This window comes from Pectinophora gossypiella, chromosome 11 (assembly GCF_024362695.1).
Source record: "Pectinophora gossypiella chromosome 11, ilPecGoss1.1, whole genome shotgun sequence".
NCBI classification, from domain to species: Eukaryota; Metazoa; Arthropoda; class Insecta; order Lepidoptera; family Gelechiidae; genus Pectinophora; species Pectinophora gossypiella.
The window spans coordinates 9,184,245-9,203,850 of NC_065414.1; positions in this window are offsets into that span (position 1 = coordinate 9,184,245).

Here is a 19,606-nt window from a genome sequence, read left to right on the forward strand (position 1 = left end):
CATCCCTATACATCATTTTTACCCTCGAGGCATTTTCAGGAAAAACGAAAATTTTGTATGGCGGCCATCTTGTTTTTCCGCCATTTTGATTTTTTTTCACCGGCGATAAAATTTGACCAAGATTTAAATTCTTTGTGCGAAAAAAGAATTGTTCCAGGTGCGATAGTTTCGCCAGGCCGTAGGATGTCTCCCTGATGCGGAGCAGTTTTTCAAGATCGAGAAGTATTTCCATAGTCAACAAGACGTTCCGATTACACTCTTATAAACAGTTTTTACCCCCAAGACATTTTCTGGAAAAACTAAATTTTGTATGGCGGCCATCTTGTTTTTCCGCCATTTTGTTTTTTTTTCACCGGGGATTGGATTTGACCAAGATTTAAATAGGTTTTGCGAAAAAATAATTGATCTAGGTATAATAGTTGCGCCAGACTGTAGGGCGTCTCCCTGATGCGGAGCAGTTTTCCAAGATCTGGAAGTTTTCCCATACTCACTGGGAGGTCCCGATCACTTTTCTTATACATTATTTTCACCCCCCGACGCTCCTTCTGGGAGAACAATTATGTCAGTGAGTCAGTCAGTACATGGGTTTGTAGCTATATATAATATAACTAGATGTCGCGTGGTTCGCTCGCAGCAAGCTGCTCGCGTGTCCTGTATTAGTTCGAAGCTTTGTATGGCGGCCATCTTGTTTTCGTGAAATCAAAAAAGTTCTAGATGCTATAGTTTTGCCAGGCCGTAGGGTGTCTCCTTGATGCGGAGCAGTTTTCCAAGATGACCTTCCGATCACACCCCTATACATCATTTTTACACCCGAGACATTTTCTGGGAAAACAAAAATTTATATGGCGGCCATCTTGTTTTTCGGCCATTTTGTTTTTTTTTCTCCGGCAATAAAATTTGACTAAGATTTTAATAGGTTTCGTGAAAACAAAAATGTTCCAGGTGCGATAGTTTCGCCAGGCTTTAGGGTGTCTCCTTGATGCGGAGCAGTTTTTGAAGGTCGGGAAGTATTTCCATACTCAACATGACATTTTGATCACATCCCTCTTACATCATATTCACCCCCGAGGCAGTTTCGAGAAAAACGAAAATTTTGTATGGCGGCCATCTTGTTTTCCCGCCATTTTTTTACCGCGATAGAATTTGACCAAGACTTGAATAGGTCTCGTGAAATCAAAAAAGTTCTAGGTGCGATAGTTTTGCCAGGCCGTAGGGTGTCTCCCTGATGCGGAGCAGTATTTCAAGATCCAGCAGTATTGAAATACTCAACATGACGATCCGATCACATTTCTATACATGATTTTTACCCCCCGAGGCATTTTCAGGAAAAACGAAAAATTTGTACGGCAGCCATCTTGATTTTCCGCCTTTTTGATTTTTTTCACCGGCGATTAAATTTGACCAAGATTTAAATATATTACCCGAAAAAAATATTGATTCAGGTTTTATAGTTTTGCCAGGCCGTAGGGTGCCGCCCTGATGCGGAGCTTTCAAAGATTGAGAACACTTTCCGTACTCGACAAGATACTCCGATTACACTCCTATACATAATTTTTACCCCCGAGGCATTTTCGGGAAAAACGAAAATTTTGTATGGCGGCCATCTTGTTTTTCCGCCATTTTGTTTTTTTTTCGACGGCGATTGGATTTGACCAAGATTTAAACACGTTGTGCGAAAAAATCATTGTTCCAGGTGCGATAGGTTAGCCAGGCCGTAGGGTGTCTCCCTGATGCGGAGCAGTTTTTCAAGATTGAGAAGTACTTTTATACTCAACAAGACGTTCCGATTACAATCCCATACACAGTTTTTACCCGCGAGACATTTTCTGGAAAAACAAAACTTTGTATGGCGGCCATCTTGTTTTTCCGCCATTTTGTTTTTTTTTCACCGACAATAGAATTTGACCAAGATTTAAATAGGTTTCGTGAAAAAAGAATCGTTCCAGGTGCGATAGTTTCGCCAGACTGTAGGGTGTCTCCCTGATGCGGAGCAGTTTTCCAAGATCTGGAAGTTTTCCCATACTCACCGGGAGGTCCCGATCACTTTTCTCATACATTATTTTTACCCCCCGACACTCCTTCTGGGAGAACAACCCTGTCAGTGAGTCAGTCAGTCAGTCAGTACATGGGTTTGTAGCTATATATAATATAAAACTAGATGTCGCGTGGTTCGCTCGCAGCAAGCTGCTCGCGTGTCCTGTATTAGTTCGAAGCTTTGTATGGCGGCCATCTTGTTTTCGTGAAATCAAAAAAGTTCTAGGTGCTATAGTTTTGCCAGGCCGTAGGGTGTCTCCCTGATGCGGAGCAGTTTTCAAAGATGAGGTTCCGAACAAATCCCCCACACATAAATTTTACCCCCGAGGCATTTTCGGGAAAAACGAAAATTTTGTATGGCGGCCATCTTGAATTTCCGCCATTTTGATTTTTTTTCAACGGTGATTGAATTTGACCAAGATTTAAATAGATTTCGTGAAAACAAAAAAGTTCCAGGTGTGATACTTTTGCCAGGCCGTAGGGTGTCTTCCTGATGCGGAGCAGTTTCTGAAGATAGAGAAGTATTTCCATACTCGACAAGACACTCCGATCACATTCCTATACATCATTTTTACCCCCGATGCATTTTCAGGAAAAACGAAAAATTTGTATGGCGGCCATCTTGAATTTCCGCCATTTTGATTTTTTTTCAACGGTGATTGAATTTGACCAAGATTTAAATAGATTTCGTGAAAACAAAAAAGTTCCAGGTGCGATAGTTTTGCCAGGCCGTAGGGTGTCTCCCTGATGCGGAGCAGTTTTTCAAGATCGAGAAAAATTTCCATAGTCAACGGGATGTTCCGATAACAATCCCATACACAGTTTTTACCAACGAGACATTTTCTGGAAAAACAAAATTTTGTATGGCGGCCATCTTGTTTTTCCGCCATTTTGATTTTTTTTCACCGGTGATTGAATTTGACCAGGAATTAAATAGGTTTCGTGAAAAAAAATTTGATCCAGCTATAATAGTTGCGCCAGGCCGTAGGGTCTCTCCCTGATGCGGAGCAGTTTTCCAAGATCTGGAAGTTTTCCCATACTCACCGGAAGATCTCGATCACACCCCCCATACATCATTTTTACCCCCCGACGCTCCTTCTGGGAGAACAACCCTGTCAGTGAGTCAGTGAGTCAGTGAGTCAATGGGTTTGTAGCTATATATAGTATAATAACTAGATGTCGCGTGGTTCGCTCGCAGCAAGCTGCTCGCGTGTCTTGTTTTCCCGCCATTTTTTTACCGCGATAGAATTTGACCAAGACTTAAATAGGTGTTGTGAAATCAAAAAAGTTCTAGGTGCTATAGTTTTGCCAGGCCGTAGGGTGTCTCCCTGATGCGGAGCAGTTTTCCAAGATGACGTTCCGATAACACCCCTATACATCGTTTTTACACCCGAGACATTTTCTGGACAAAAAAAAATTGTATGGCGGCCATCTTGTTTTTCGGCCATTTTGTTTTTTTTTCACCGGTGATAAAATTTGACCAAAATTTAAATAGGTTTTGTGAAAACAAAAAAGGGCCAGATGCGATAGTTTCGGCAGGCCGTAGGGTGCCGCCCCGATGCGGAGCAGCTTTCAAAGATCGAGAAGTATTTCCATACTCCACAAGACGTTCCGATTATAACCCTATACACAGTTATTTTCCCCGAGACATTTTCTGGAAAAACAAAAATTTGTATGGCGGCCATCTTGTTTTTCGGCCATTTTGTTTATTTTTCACTGGCGATAAAATTTGACCAAGACTTTAATAGGCTTCGTGAAAACAAAAAAGTTCCAGGTGCGATAGTTTCTCCAGGCTGTAGGGTGTCTCCCTGATGCGGAGTAGCTTTCGAAGATCGAAAAGTATTTCCATACTCAACATGATGTTTCGATCACATTCCTTATACATCATTTTTACCCCCGAGGCATTTTCGGGAAAAACGAAAATTTTGTATGGCGGCCATCTTGTTTTTCCGCCATTTTGGTTTTTTTTCAGCGGGGATTGGATTTGACCAAGATTTAAATATGTTATGCGAAAAAAAAGTTGCTCTAGGTATTATAGTTTTGCCAGGCCGCAGGGTGTCTCCCTGATGCGGAGCAGTTTCTGAAGATCTAAAAGTATTTCTATACTCAACAAGACGTTTCGATTACACCTCCCGTACATCATTTTTACCCCCAAGGCATTTTCTGGAAAAACGAAAATTTTGTATGGCGGCCATCTTGTTTTTCCGCCATTTTGTTTTTTTTTCAGCGGGGATTGGATTTGACCAAGATTTAAATATGTTATGCGAAAAAAAAGTTGCTCCAGGTATTATAGTTTTGCCAGGCCATAGGGTGTCTCCCTGATGCGGAGCAGTTTTTCAAGATCAAGCAGTATTTCCATACTCAACAAGACGTTTCGATCACATCTCCCATACATCATTTTTACCTCCGAGACATTTTCTGAGAAAACAAAATTTTGTATGGCGGCCATCTTGTTTTTCCGCCATTTTGATTTTTTTTCACCCACGATAAAATTTGACCAGGATTTAAATAGGTTGTGCGAAAAAAAAATTGATCTAGGTATAATAGTTGCGCCAGACTGTAGGGTGTCTCCCTGATGCGGAGCAGTTTTCCAAGATCTGGAAGTTTTCCCATACTCACCGGGAGATCCAGATCACACCCCCCATACATCATTTTGACCCCCCGACGCTCCTTCTGGGAGAACAACCCTGTCAGTGAGTCAGTCAGTCAGTCAGTGAGTCAGTGGGTTTGTAGCTATATATAATATAATATATATATATATATATATATATGTGTGTGTGTGTGTGTGTGTGTGTGTGTTTGTGTGTGTGTGTGTTTGTGTGTGTATAATTATGTATGTGTACTACACCGTCCCCGACTCCCAAATTTAGTAAGTTCTTTCACCCAAAGGTTGCCTGGAAGAAATTGTTATTTAGCGAGAAGGCCGCCGATTTTGTTTCTCTTGTCACGTTTGTAACTGTTTTCTTAATCTTGTTTTTATATGTGCAATAAAGCGTATTTGTAATAAATAACTGGTAATGTAAAAGGCCACTATTCAAATAGTGAAGTAAATTCTCTTACTTCAAATAAATAGCAGCAAACAATTATCACTAATTAGGTAATCCTAATTAGGTATAGACTCTAATTAGGTAATCCTAATTAGAGTCTAATTAGTGATATAAGTTTTCTGCTGAAAGTTGAATACTTGTATTAACAAGTATTCAACTTTCCTACGATAAAATCCAACCAAAATGTAAACATTATTAAGTGAAACAAAAAATAAGAGGAAATTGTGTACGCAACTCAATTATCAACACAGAGAGTGAAATCGCGCCACCCACTGCTAAATGAGCCGCATTGTTCCACAACTACTGTGGTTGCACTGTGAGTTCTAAGAAGCATACATAGTACACTAGCTGTTTCGCGCGAATGAAGCCGTAATACACTTTAAAATAAAAGTTATCGCATGAAAATAATATGTGGAGCTAAGTTTCGCTGTAAAATGTCGACTGTACTTACATAAAACATTCTTGAGAGCCGTAGTAACCCAGTTGGAAGAACGCTTGACTCTTACTTTGAGGCTCCAGGTTCGAAACCCAGCACAGGACTAAACCAATGATTTTCGAATTTGTATTCGAATTCATGTTTGGATCATAAATAATTCGGAAGTATGTGACCAAATCTAATCTAACTTAACCTGTATTGGAGTGGCATTTCCTTCGCGGGTTGGAAGGTCAGACAGGCAGTAGCTTCTGTAAAAAACCGGACCTGACAACACTTCAGGTTAGGTAAGCGGACGCTCTGAAAAAACGGGATATGAGTTTAATCTATCTAATAATAGCCGCCCGTAGTCGTGTAGAGGTGGCTAGGGCTGGCCATCACCAGAAAACAATTTGTGGCTACGCCTGGGGCTCTAGAACGCCATATTGAATTAATAATTTTTGATCTTTGCGCATATACGTAAACATTGCGCAACAAATAACAATGTTACTTTTTTTGAATTGCTATGATATAGCCTTTTCAGACCCCTATCGATATCCTGATATGAATATGTTGAACCATACGACAGAATATGTTGTGTTAGATACATAGATACCTTAAGAAAAATCGAGTGACCGAATCTCAACTGAATCACTAATGCTACACAGAGCACTGACTTTTCCCTTTGACAGATCTAACTGGTATCGCGCTTTAGAGCTATTGTGAAACTTAGTCTACTTATTGAAATATAAGTACTTACCCGTTAATTTTAGTGAACTAGACTGACTAATAATTTATATACTTATTTTTTTTTTGTTTTTTTTTTATTTTTTTGACGTGACTTATTGTAGATTTGCCGCAGATGGCATTAACTACTTGGCCGGACAAATGGGGAGCGCTGAAGGCTCTAACCCGGTAATTTATACAGAAATAGCGATATAATACTACGTATCGTTGTGTAATTGGGACACATATTCTGTACTACTAATATGTAGTGTATTCGTCTGAATATAATATATGTATAACTTAAATATCAGCTCACTCCCACACACTACATCTTCTTTACTTTTTAAATTGTGACCACCGCATAGTGCATTGCCCGAGACAACAGAATATATATATGTGTATCCATTATATCGAATCGACTAATTTATAGTATATTATATATTTAATTATACCTGCGTGTATTACAATAAGATGTATTTATGTACTTACCTATAGACAATACATAAGAACCGTGTCCCTTTTAAATAAAATATAGTTGTTTTTACTCCTAATCATTCAGCAACATGAATTAACCCATATTTTTTAACCAGAACAAAAACAATTTCCAAAGTATTTCATTATTTTTTTTTTCACATAAAACCACAGTGACAAACAAACAAATCTCAATGTACTGTGCGCAGCGTTCCGTACGTGTAACCACATTTCTCGGTGGTGTGTACTTACTCTGTGGCCGACAAAATGAGATGTAAAGCGTCTGTTGTTAGAGTTCACCAGACAAACAATCTGTTTGGATACACAGACCTGACATGATGAGCATGTTATTTGTTCTCCCACCACCTCTGACATTTGAAGAATTTAAATCAACTGGGGTGAAAGTGGCTTGCTCTTTCAAGTGAATTGTTTGTTTGGAATTTGTTACTAGGGTGACTTTTAACATAAAATGTCGCCAAGATGTTTTGATTGTCTAACGCAGACGAGATGTCGTTATCAAATATTAATAGAAAGTTCTCAGTAAGTACTCATTTGGTTTTCAATGAAAAAGTTTTTTGTAATATTTAATATTTTGAGGACACCACAGATACTGATTTTTGTTTTAGTCTGTAGACAACGTGATTATTCCTGTATATCTTTTGGCACAATAATATCAGTATCAATTATTCGTCCAACTGGAATAATTTAAAGCAGCTTGATAACCATTGTAACTGGTTTGAATATTCGCTCAAGAATTTAATAACAGTCATTGACATTGACGTTTGATGTTTTGCTCTTTATGTTGTGGAACAAATATATATTTAAGAACTTGTAAAACTTGTAATCCCATTAATTCCAATTTGCACAATACTTTGTACAAACAAACACACTCAGTAGATGGATTTACGACCATCATATCACGAAATTCTCGAAGGAAATGAAACAGAAAGTATAAAGTCCCGCAAACCCTCTGAAGACGTTACCCAAATCTCACAAACAAGTCGTGTTCATTTGATAAGATTCCTTCGAATACCTTCTAAATGAGTTAGAAAGAGTTATTTGGGCCGGCGTCAGGTAATTTCCAAGCTAAGAAGGTACATGAGCCGTGAAACATCCGCAGGGAGCGGCTGCGTCGCGGATCAACAGTTTTTCTGCCATGATTAATTCCAATTGCACGCTTAGGGGCAAACTCGATTAGGTAAATTCCCTTATCTTTACTTTTTGTGATTCTTTTCTGCAGGTACGAAAAATGTGTTACAATCTTTTTATTAAGTATGAGTGTTCCCTCAATGAAACGATCAGGTTGTTTAACTGTTAGTAATCTTCACTGTTTTTGTAAAACTGTTTTTTTTTTTATTTCAAGACTACTCAGATCTGGCTTTCTCTGGTTGATAGCAAGAACAATACTTATGTTTGATTTTTATCACATTCTGTAACTAGCATAAAGATTTATGTAACAACGTTGAGAGTGAAGATGTCACCCAACTTTACAACTAACAAGCTTCTTGTTTTATCACAACATCTGTTGTAGTGTCCCTCGTCCAAATACGTATACAAATGTGGAGAAAAAGTTGGTTGTAGTAGAAAAAGCCGTCAAGTGTTACTTGCTATCTGTTGGCTGTAGTAAAACACTGCGACGTCTTTCTGGGTCACGTTATTGTGTCGCAGCTTTATCCAAAATGGGTATCTGCTCTGAGAATGTTGTATGCATTCTATACACGAGTATATAACTAAAGCCAGAATGTAACATCGTTCGTTTTTTAAAATCTGATGCAGAAATTTTGTTACTCCTTTGTTACTATTAACTTGCGTTTCTATGTTTTGTCCTAGTTAAAATGAACATATAGACAATGCGGCTTATTTCTACTACTCAGATTTCTTCTTCTTTCTTTTTTCAAATAAACCGTCTTGTTACAAAATGAAGACTAAAGATAATAATACCAAGTTTAAAATAATAGTCCGCGCTACAGAAGATTTCCACTGCTTTTAATGGAACTAATTACAAACAAACATACATAAACAGCCTATATACGTCCCACTGCTGGGCACAGGCCTCCCCTCAATCAACCGGAGGGTGTATGGAGCATACTCCACCACGCTGCTCCACTGCGGGTTGGTGGAGGTGTTTTTACGGCTAATAGCCGGGACCAACGGCTTAACGTGCCCTCCGAAGCACGGAATCATCTTACTTTTTCGGACAATCAGGTGATTCAAGCCTGAAAAGTTCTTACCAAACAAAGGACAGTCTCACAAAGTGATTTCGACAATGTCCCCATCGGGTATCGAACCCGGACCTCCAGATCATGAGCCTAACGCTCTAACCACTAGACCACGGAGGCTGTTTAAGTCATAATATTTCTATGCAGAATCTGCGAAACTGGCGCCGCTGTCGCGGGACTTCTTTCAAGGTTCGGACTATGTTTTAAACTTGGGTGGTTAAAAAGGCCACTTCGAAGCAATTCATCTAAAAAAGCAATATTGCTATTAGACATTAGTTTGCATTGCGCATTTATTTGTGCTCAAATTGCAATATTGCTTTTTAGTTGAATTACTTCGACGTGGCCTATTTAGCCCGCCTGGTACTATCTTTTTTTTTGTCTCTTCGTTTAGTAATAACCACATTATGGTAAGTATTTGGAATTTACCTTGCCTCTGTATATGTTTCTCGTAATTATTGGTTGCAAATGATTACAGCATGCAACGCAAGTAATTACTGTCAGAGAAATAGACTTATTGGAATTTAATCACAATATGAACGGTATTATAAAAGCATTAATATAATATAGTTTATAGGGTATACCATATACCAACCATTGAATTAACATGGATACAATGCACATGACAATACGAGGCACAATACAATAGCACATAAGCTTTCCACACAGAGAGGTATCTCAATGACAAATACAATGATCGATACACAAAGGCACCTATCTGAAAACAAAAACAAAGCTAAAACCGACACGTAGCGTAGGTAAACGGGGGACGTTAAATGCGAAACTCTTGCGAAAATCGACGTACACCCTTTTCTTTATCCGTTTGCTTCTCATTTTAATTCAATTTACTGGATGAGGGAGAAAAAGTAATCTCCAGGGTCGGGTCGGGCCACGGTACATAGAGATTGGAAGTCATCGGCGCGGTATTGGGACGAACTCATATACTTTTATGGCGGCAAAAGTTTTTTTATTCACGGCAAAGAAAAAGATTCGCGAAGAAACCCTAGACGTGTGAGCGGCATACGAAGGATTGGGGTATGCAAAGTATGGAAACATTATTATTACAAGTTCATATTACTACTCGTAAATGCAAACCCTTTCTCGGGAAATTTTTCTTCCTTCTTTGGGTTCATGTGTTTGTTTCAATAGACGTCGTTCATAATATTTTTCAACTGTTTTATATTTAGATTGATCCCGTCTATTTGTTACGTAAACAACATGTTTCAAATCAAAACAAATTATTTTTGTGAATATATTTTTTAACACTTTTGAGATAATTCGTTTGGGGTTCGGAGTAGGAGTCTGCACCGAGGGTGGAGCTTAGGTTTCATCATCCATCGTCATCACCTTTCAACATTTCATAAATCATCAAGAAAAAAAAATACGTAAGACATGGCTGTATGGGCAATGTTCCATTTGCCTCACCCTTCGGGGAAAACCAAAAAAAATATGTCAGTATAACATTTTCTGCCACTTTTCGCGAAACGGGAAGGTGTGACACGTCACATTGTGGTTGTACTATGTACCCTGGTACATATAGGTTCGCAGAGGGGAACGCATGCATGTGTCTGCTTCCTCCCGTGTTGTCCTTTGTGTCAAACGGACACATCTCTGTCTCACTGTTCGGACAGGCAGGGCTTGATTACAAGAAACACAAATGTTAGCAAACTCTGCAATAAAACGTAAATTAGTCACTTTTAATCAGTAAATGTAGCACAAATATCACTCTTATTACGAAAACCAAATATTATTACTACAAATTATAATAAGAAATATTATACAAAAGAATACAGCAACTAGTCTTTCAGTTTTCGCTTCTCTCGACAATAATCGTCTTCACTTGTTTTTTTCTTCGTAGTCCCAGACGGAACACCCGCCAAAACGTTTTTCTCTTAAAAAGTGACGTAACGTTCCTTTTTTGAAATTGCTAACACGAATGAATGTAATGAGGTTTATTAGATCACATGAGGAACTTACAAGCAGGGAGGGGCGGAACCCTATAAAAAATAGATGTTCACAGCACCGCACTTATATCGAGAGTGAGAAATAAATCGGAATTTTAAATAGCTGTCTGTAGGCTGTCAATGTTGTAAAGACATTCAACCATTGAAGGTGGAGATTGCATTCCAACATGTACTTACTCTTTTTGGAAGTGATTTATTTCCTCAGCTTATGCAGAATCTCCTTCGAGTTTGACGATAATATCCACCTCATGATAAGTAATAATACGGCTTACAATAAAACCCTCATCATCACTAATAAGGGACTTCCCAGGCTACGTTCACCAATAACAATATAGATGGCGTTGTACAGCTTTAACGTGACAATTACCGTGTTTTTTAAGAATATATAAAAATTATTGAAAGAAAGAAAGAAAGAAAATATTTATTTCCATATTGGACGCCACATTTACAAACTTGCATTACAGAAATAAAAAAAAATAGAAAAAAAAAAACAAAGACAAAAACACAAATAATACAGACATTAAATACACAATGGAGGCGCCCAAAATAAAAAAAGGATCTCCCTCAGCATAATGCCGTGACACGTGCTTAGCACGGGCCGCGGCGCTGATATTATGGGAGACCTATTGTTGCTTGATATTTAGAAAGGACTGATCGTCGTGGAGATCCTTGGGGGAGGCCTATGCCCATCAGTGGGCGTCGTACGGCTGATGCTGATGATGATTTAGAAAGAAAGAAAGAAAGAAAAATCTTTATTTCCATATTGGACGCCACGTTTACAAACTTACATTACAAAAATTTGAAAAAAAAAACAAAGACAAAAAGACAAATAATTACAGACATTAAATACACAATGGAGGCGCCCAAAAAAAATAAGGATTTCCCTCAGCATAATGCCCACATTTAGACCACATTATGTATAGAATTATGTTGCTACCTATATTGCTTCTTCTTATTTTGATTAGAATTATAATGGGTAGAAGATGTAGTTGTGCCAGGGTGTAATAAAAAGGGTCTACATTTATATCCAAAAACAAATATAAAAAATGCATATGTCTGTTATCCATTAAATTAGATGTTTAACGAAGGAAGATACATACAGCGCCATCTATATTGTTTTTGAGGAACATAGCCTGGAAAGTTACTCATTTAAAAAGAGCCGGTGTAGCATTCTCCATTCTTATCTATCAAAAGCCAATTGTTTCACATCCTTATATAAGACACCGTTCGCCTTCAAACGTAAAATTATTTAGTTATTTAATTTCAATATTTGGCATTTAAATTTTAGATAATAAGTATATTTATTACAACAATGCGTCCAGTTTCAAGAATATTTAGTCCAAACATTACAACAATTGTTGTAAGTAACAACTGGTATTTTAGTTAACAAAACTAAGTTTTTAAGCTCCTACATAAACTTCCCTTCTAGACATATTTAAAGCGATTACATAAAAGTGGACGACTATTCTTAACTTCGTTGTAAACTTTAAAATACTACACTGTTTTCTATGTTAAGAGACTTTCCTCACGGCACGATAGGAATAAACAACGTTTTGACTCAAATCATCGCTTATCGTTTCGATATCGCATGAATTGCCTCGCGCCTTGGGGAAAGTCGCTTAATCGTAAGAAGAAACGTCAAAGACGTTAATGTCACCTTAAGATTATTAATAATAATTATATTCAAAGCTAGTCTAGCTCAATATTTAACGTAAAATATAATAACATTTATAATATATGACCTTTTGAACTTCTTATTAATAAGTAGGTGTTTCGAAAAGTTTTGATAACTTATACTGGTATAACAAGTCCAAAAACTATTTTTGAGCAACCTTTTGTCGATCTTTGGAGAACCAGATGCAGTAGCTGATTTAGAGGAGAGGCTATGACTACATAAGCCACGTTGATGGTCAGCCGAGCCGTCACTGACGGCTCGTATTACATAATAATTTCATATTAGTCGTGCTTACCGTCGAAGGACGTAATATACGATCCCGACGACCCGATACTCTAGCCATAGAGACGATCAGCTCGCGACACCAAACATTTCAGAACCCCGAAACCGACCCCGCCGGCGTGGTCGACGATTTCCCTCATTCAGCGCTTATCACTATCGCACCCCATTTGTCCGGCCAAGTAGTTAATGAAAATTTACAATATGTCACGTAAAAAAATCTTCGCTTACCTTCAGCGCGAATATATACCTCTGTATCATTTCATGATGTGGTCGACCATTTCATGAAATGGTCATACGTATATTTCATGAAATGGCCAACTTAAGTTGACCATATCGTTGAAACGTCAACGTTTAATGATATTTCAATCAACGTTTGGCCATATCATTAATGTAGGCAGTGTCCATGCTATGTGATGTAATAAAATGCGAATAGTCCATAATGTTACTAATTTTACGATATGATTGCCAACGTTTGGCCATATCATGAAGTAATGATGCATTTAGATGATCATATCGTTACATGTTTTGTGTTCATTGATCTGGCCAAACTACATCATGATGTGGCCAACGAATGATATTCTATTTCATGAAGTATGACCATTTCATGAAATGATCGAACACATCATGAAATGATCAATTCTATGATCTGGCCACGACACCTCTATATAACGATAAAAGAAGCTCTAAAAAGCACGCACACTGACCACATGCGCAGGTCATCAGCAGACTATGAACCACTTCTTATGTATTAAAGCCACACCTCGGACACTTCATATAAAAATCGCATTCTCACCGTGTGCTGTCTAACACGTAATTGCGAGTGAGACACAGTCGCCTCTCCTCTTACTAAGGATTAAAGACTATTTAAAACTAAAGTAAGACCCAGAGGGCGCCCGATACGATTTGATACGATAAAATTGTTTTATAAAAATATTACATAAAATTTGATATAATTTCTTGATACCTATTTCTTTCATGCGAATCATTTATTTATTACTTTTTCTAAAATAAAAATAATTTTAGCATTATAGATGTTTGAGATAGAATTATAATTTTTTATAAGTATTCTTTATTCTATACTTACTAAAACTCAATAAGTGTCTGTCCACCATTACTGTTTCGAATTCCCAGGATTTAATATGTAAGTAGCTGAATCCCAAAAATCTGGGTGTACAAATAAATATTTTTACGAACGATTAAAGAAGGAACGCGAAGGTATGACCCGGTGCGGGCGCTATTTCCTTGGGTCTTTTCCACTTCTTATGTTTCCGGCTCTGCAGAAAATTTATTTCCTTAGAAATAGAGTCGTACAGTAATACCTAGTGCATAGTAAAATATATCTAGTATTTTCTTATTTCTTGGACGCTGCGGTAGTTGGACTTTTTATTATTATTGTATTTCACTGCATATACAATAGTTAAACAATAAGGTTTGTATTTAAAAAGGACTTTGGGCCTTAAGATCATACTATAGTAAAAATACAAAACAAAAAAATTGTGGATTTAGTCGCAGCTACTCGCAAGGCAACTGGTTCTACATATGGATCCAGTCGACATTTTAACGACATTACTTGTAAGTATAACAACAGTCAGGAACATGCTTCCTTTATTTACAGACTATATATGAAACCGAAACATAAAAGACAAAAAAAATATACCCGCAACAATCCCTGAATTGACACCCGTGTTGTGAATAATAACGTCGTTCCATCCTACATTCGGCTCTCTTTCAACTATGAATTATTTACTTAAAGTAGAAAAGAAATGTCCATTGAGCCAACAACGTTCAACATGATCTAAAAAAACCTAAAACTGTCTATCCCAGGATCATATCAGAACACAGGCTTACGTAACTGGTATTCAAATATCGATATACTTACCTTTTATAATAGCGCTACATCTCTATACGAAAGGGAGAGTAATACCTAAGCCGAAACCAAGCGAATATGCGGCGCATGGCACCCAATATATCACGCGACAAAACTTTAATCTTCTTGCGAGTTCGCCTGCGTCGAGCGAAACAAATGTGCGGTGATGCTACCACATGTACGCCGAACAATACGTGAATATTTGTTAATTTTTTTGGTGTGTTAGGATTGCAACCAAGGTGTGACTGCAAAAATGTCCTTTCCATAATGATGAACTGATCATAATCAGTCAACGCCCATAGGCGTTAGGCTAATAACCTATGATAGTTTATACGCAATTCATAGTATCCATCTTAGCTCACGTAGAAATGGCTGCGGTTTGCATTATTGATGACTTTTAACTCTGCCCACTCCTTTAGGGACACGAACGTGGCTTAATGTATCAATACTTCTTGTAGAAATAAATCAAGCGCCATAATTTCGTCTGTTTTGAATAGATTAGTTCTCCTCTAAGTCTTAGCCGTGAGACGAAACCATCTCAACTTACTTGTATCTCTGTCATCCTTTGCTTTCTAATGCGTACTCTGTCTCAGTTAACGCCGTCTGAGGTAATAAATCACGCATTTGTTACTATAGTTGAAAGCACGTCAAAAACGAATCTGTCTCAGTTGGTTCTAAAGATAGATATTTGCGTCATAAAAATTCGCCCCCTGAGAGTATCTGAACGTGCCACCAATATTTTAAGTTCTATGCACGCACATATTTCAGTCAAGCAAACTTCGATGCGAATAAATGGCAGGTGACGTCTTTGTATAATTTTCTCTTGTTCTGTCTACGTACGTAGGCGCTACGTTAATAAAAACCATAAGGTACCTTTTGACATTGCTCCAAAGTTCACAAAACGTGCAAATCATAAAATATATAATATTAGTTTGGACAGACTTTAATAAAGAACCTAAAACGTTTTTCATTTGGGTTTATTTCTTAACTTATCCAAAGCCTTTTATTAAATGCGATTTATAGCATTTTGTATTCTATTAAAATATAAATATATATATTAATTTCAGACTGTATTTTCAGATACAAATAATCAAGGGATCGTGTTAGTACGCAGATTCAATTGTACAATTTATTACTTACACTCAATCTAAAAGTTTTACGCATGTTTTTATACATAAACGGCCTATTTTTACGCTTCTCTACTGAAAGAGCAGTAAGCATGAACAAGTTTGGAACAAAAACTATTTGGACCATTGTTATGAGGAACTTCCAACTCCTGAATAATACACTATTTCAGGTTAACATAACCTAATGCAAACATTCATAGAGTTATTTTAAGTTCAACACCGATATTCCGATCGCGCTTGCACCGGACACCTGACATCTCAGTCCGCTTAGCCACAAAAGCTTTCAAAACATTTGCATAACACACAAACAAACAACAAAATGAAATGGAATTGTTCAAAGCCGATTCATATGTTCATAATTAGGACGTAATGCGGTTTAGAAACGTTTCATTTATCAGACTGTGCTTACAGGCTAAAAGGATTTACTTATAAATTATTTAGAAACAGCAAATACTTTTGAGTCTTACACCCGTATGAAGAGGATTGTATTAAGTAAATGTGTTTACCAAATGATTTAGTTTGGCTTCTAATTGTGATTTCGAAGAAATATCAGACAATTCATGGGAATCAGTAACAAACTTATGAATTCGTGTAAGCGTACCTTTTATGTATCCACGTTTGGCAACAAGTGTACTTAATTTCTCTTTCTCCTTCTCTCTGCGACACTGATTTTATACGTGTGCTCCTTCACAAATAAATTAATTCAAGTGGTTTCGCCGTATTTTTATTGTGAAGAATACAATACAAACCTCTTCATAAAGCTACCTTGACTCCCTTCTCAGTTGAGGCGACCTTCAGTAAGACCTTGACCTCAGCTCAAAATCGGTATACTTAAACGTCGTGTCAACCTTATCTCGAGTTTACTCCAGAGATGTTGAGGGGAAGCATGACGTTATTATTATCGTATCATTTTATTGACAGTATGATATAACTCTCTTCACCGAGTAAAATCCTCAAGTCGATGACGTAAATGTCAACTTAAAATACGAAAATGCTCATCATGCCAAGACGAGTGGAGGAAGTTTCGAGGCGAATACGGGTGTCAGAGTCTAATTAAAAATACAACGTAGTATCAGGAGCTATTTTAATCGAAAATGTTGGAACATGATCCATCCATAGCTTAATTAAGGATACCTGTGCGCACAAACAAACCGTGTGCGTTGTGTGCACATATATCCTTCCACCCATCTTTTCTGGATTATGAGTAAATAAAAATCACAGAATACGTTTATCCTGGGCATAGCGTACATCTATAGAAATAATTTCCCACTTAAACTTTAACGCTGCTTCCTCACGACGCGATGCAATTCTTGCGATACCAGTCACTTCACGATATCAATTGCATGTAATATTCCACGGCACAAATGCGGTCTGATTGCAATATCAACAATATAACACACATCACACTATTCATGATAATACGATTTCCGTGAGAACATTTTTGCGACCGTCCATACATTTTGTTCAGTCGCTAAACGTCGCAGCAACGCAATTGGCGTCACATCGTTAGGATATACCTACATGCAAACTACGAATAAATAACATGCAAAGCGATATAAGTTATCCGTGCGAGCGATATTGACAGATCGTACGCTGTCGTCATCTATTCGATCGCATATCTGTGCAATATCGCAGCGATATCCGATTGCGTCGTGAGGAAATAGTCTTAATTGACCTATTTTAGATCGACAGGGAAATTAATACAAGGAGGATTGAACTGCTGAATCACCTAGTAAATCCTGTGTGTATAGGAAATTCGGCACAAAAGCTCGCGACATCAATGATGATCGAATGACAGTCCGCCAACCCGTAGTTCATACGGGTTGTATCGGATACGTAGTTATATCGAATCGCTTTCCGATATCGTCAAGCAATAATTGAATACCTATTGTGAAATAATTTCTTGCATACTTAATGCTATTTTAAGTGCTTAAAGATGACAGACACCATTATTTTATAGGTATCAGGTACTTTTTGTATTTTAAATATTAAGTAAAGCTCAAAATATTGACAACAAACAGATCACCAGTCTATCGTTTAACATGATCGCTGTATTCGCAATTAGTTACTTTACTCATCATCATCATCACCAGCCCATTAACGTCCCCACTGCTGGGGCATGGGCCTTCCCTATGGATAGATAGGGAGATCGGGCGTTAAACCATCACGCGGGCCCAGTGCGGATTGGTGGCTATTAACGACTGCTAATGCAGCCGGGACCAACGGCTTAACGTGCCTTCCGAAGCACGGAGGAGCTCGAGATGAGATCAATTAGTTACTATCACTATGCTAATATAACAACATCTGAGGTATGGACAAAATACGATAAACAACATAGTTACACTTGCCTTGACATCTTGCTGCTACAGTAGGGACTCGTTAACTAAACATCAAGTATGAAAATAGAAAATTACTGACGGTCTACTCGTACATATTGGAAGGTACGGGCCCACCGGATCTTTGGTCTAGAGTCTAGACGATGTATTCCATATATTCATGAACTTATTCCCAACACGCGATGCGTATGTTGAAACGTCGGTTTTGCATATGTATGTGATACAGAAATCTTAACGATACAGCCTTATCGGGACCTGCCATCTTATCTTTTTTTTATTTTGGATGTCTAATAAATATGTATCTGTGCCAAATGTAATCAAAACAGGGAATTGATAAAAAGATCTGTGTTTACTCTTTAATAATGCTATGATAAGTACTTACACGCTTCGTGACTACGCATGGCAAACTCCATTAATAAACCTCTGGACTTCGGTTACGGCACAGAATAAAATATTATTTTTTTACTTACATATAAAATGGTCTGTTAAAAAAAATAAAAATATAAAAAACCTAATTTATCGTTTTACAAAATTTTACTTGATTTACCTTATAAAGCCCCGATGCATTTTAGCTATTATCCCAGAAACGTACTTACCCTACGTCATAGAGTAAGGAATAATACTGCGTATCTGCGTATAGAACGGCAACTCTCCGCTCCCCACCAGCGGCTGAGCTAGGATTACCCCCTCGAACATAGTTTAGACTTGAACCGTGAATGCAGCGCGCGGACCGTTGATGTTCGAATTTTGAAATAGGACACCGACGTTCTTTCGTCTGATTCAAATATTTGATCTCACAGTAATTCCTTGCCCAATTTCTTTTGTGTGTGATTTGTGCGGTAAATAAATAAATAAATATTAACTCATTATTATAAAAACATCTTTCGTAAAGTATCACTACCTACCTAAGTAAGTACTGACGGTTAAGTTAGGTATTGTAATTGACAGCCCTCAGACATCACACACACAGATGCGCGTATACGATAACATCCATATGTAGTGTCTGTGTAAAACGAGGTTGTTTGTATAAAGCATCCGGGGTGCCTACATTTTAATACAGTGCTTTAGGTTTTCCCGTCTAGCCGTTTAGTCGTTAGCTAGTCTTTCTTACATTATTATTATTAGATTTTTATTATTATTTCGGCTCTATAAAATGTTAAAATATACCAACTTCTTTGTTTTTTTGCGTATTAAATGCAGAACGTCCAGTAAAGCTACAGGATTTTCCTCAGTCCTTATCTCCATGTTATACTAATGACGTGTTCGTACGAACTAAAAGTGGTGTTTCGTTCGCATTATAATGGAGACATTTTTCTCGAGACTACATCTCGTTTAGTTAGTGAGGGTCTGAAGGTACTATAAAGCCACTTTGAGACGTCGACACTGCTGTTGTTTTACAGCACTATGGTATAGAATATAAGTACCTATATATCAGATTATAATGACCCA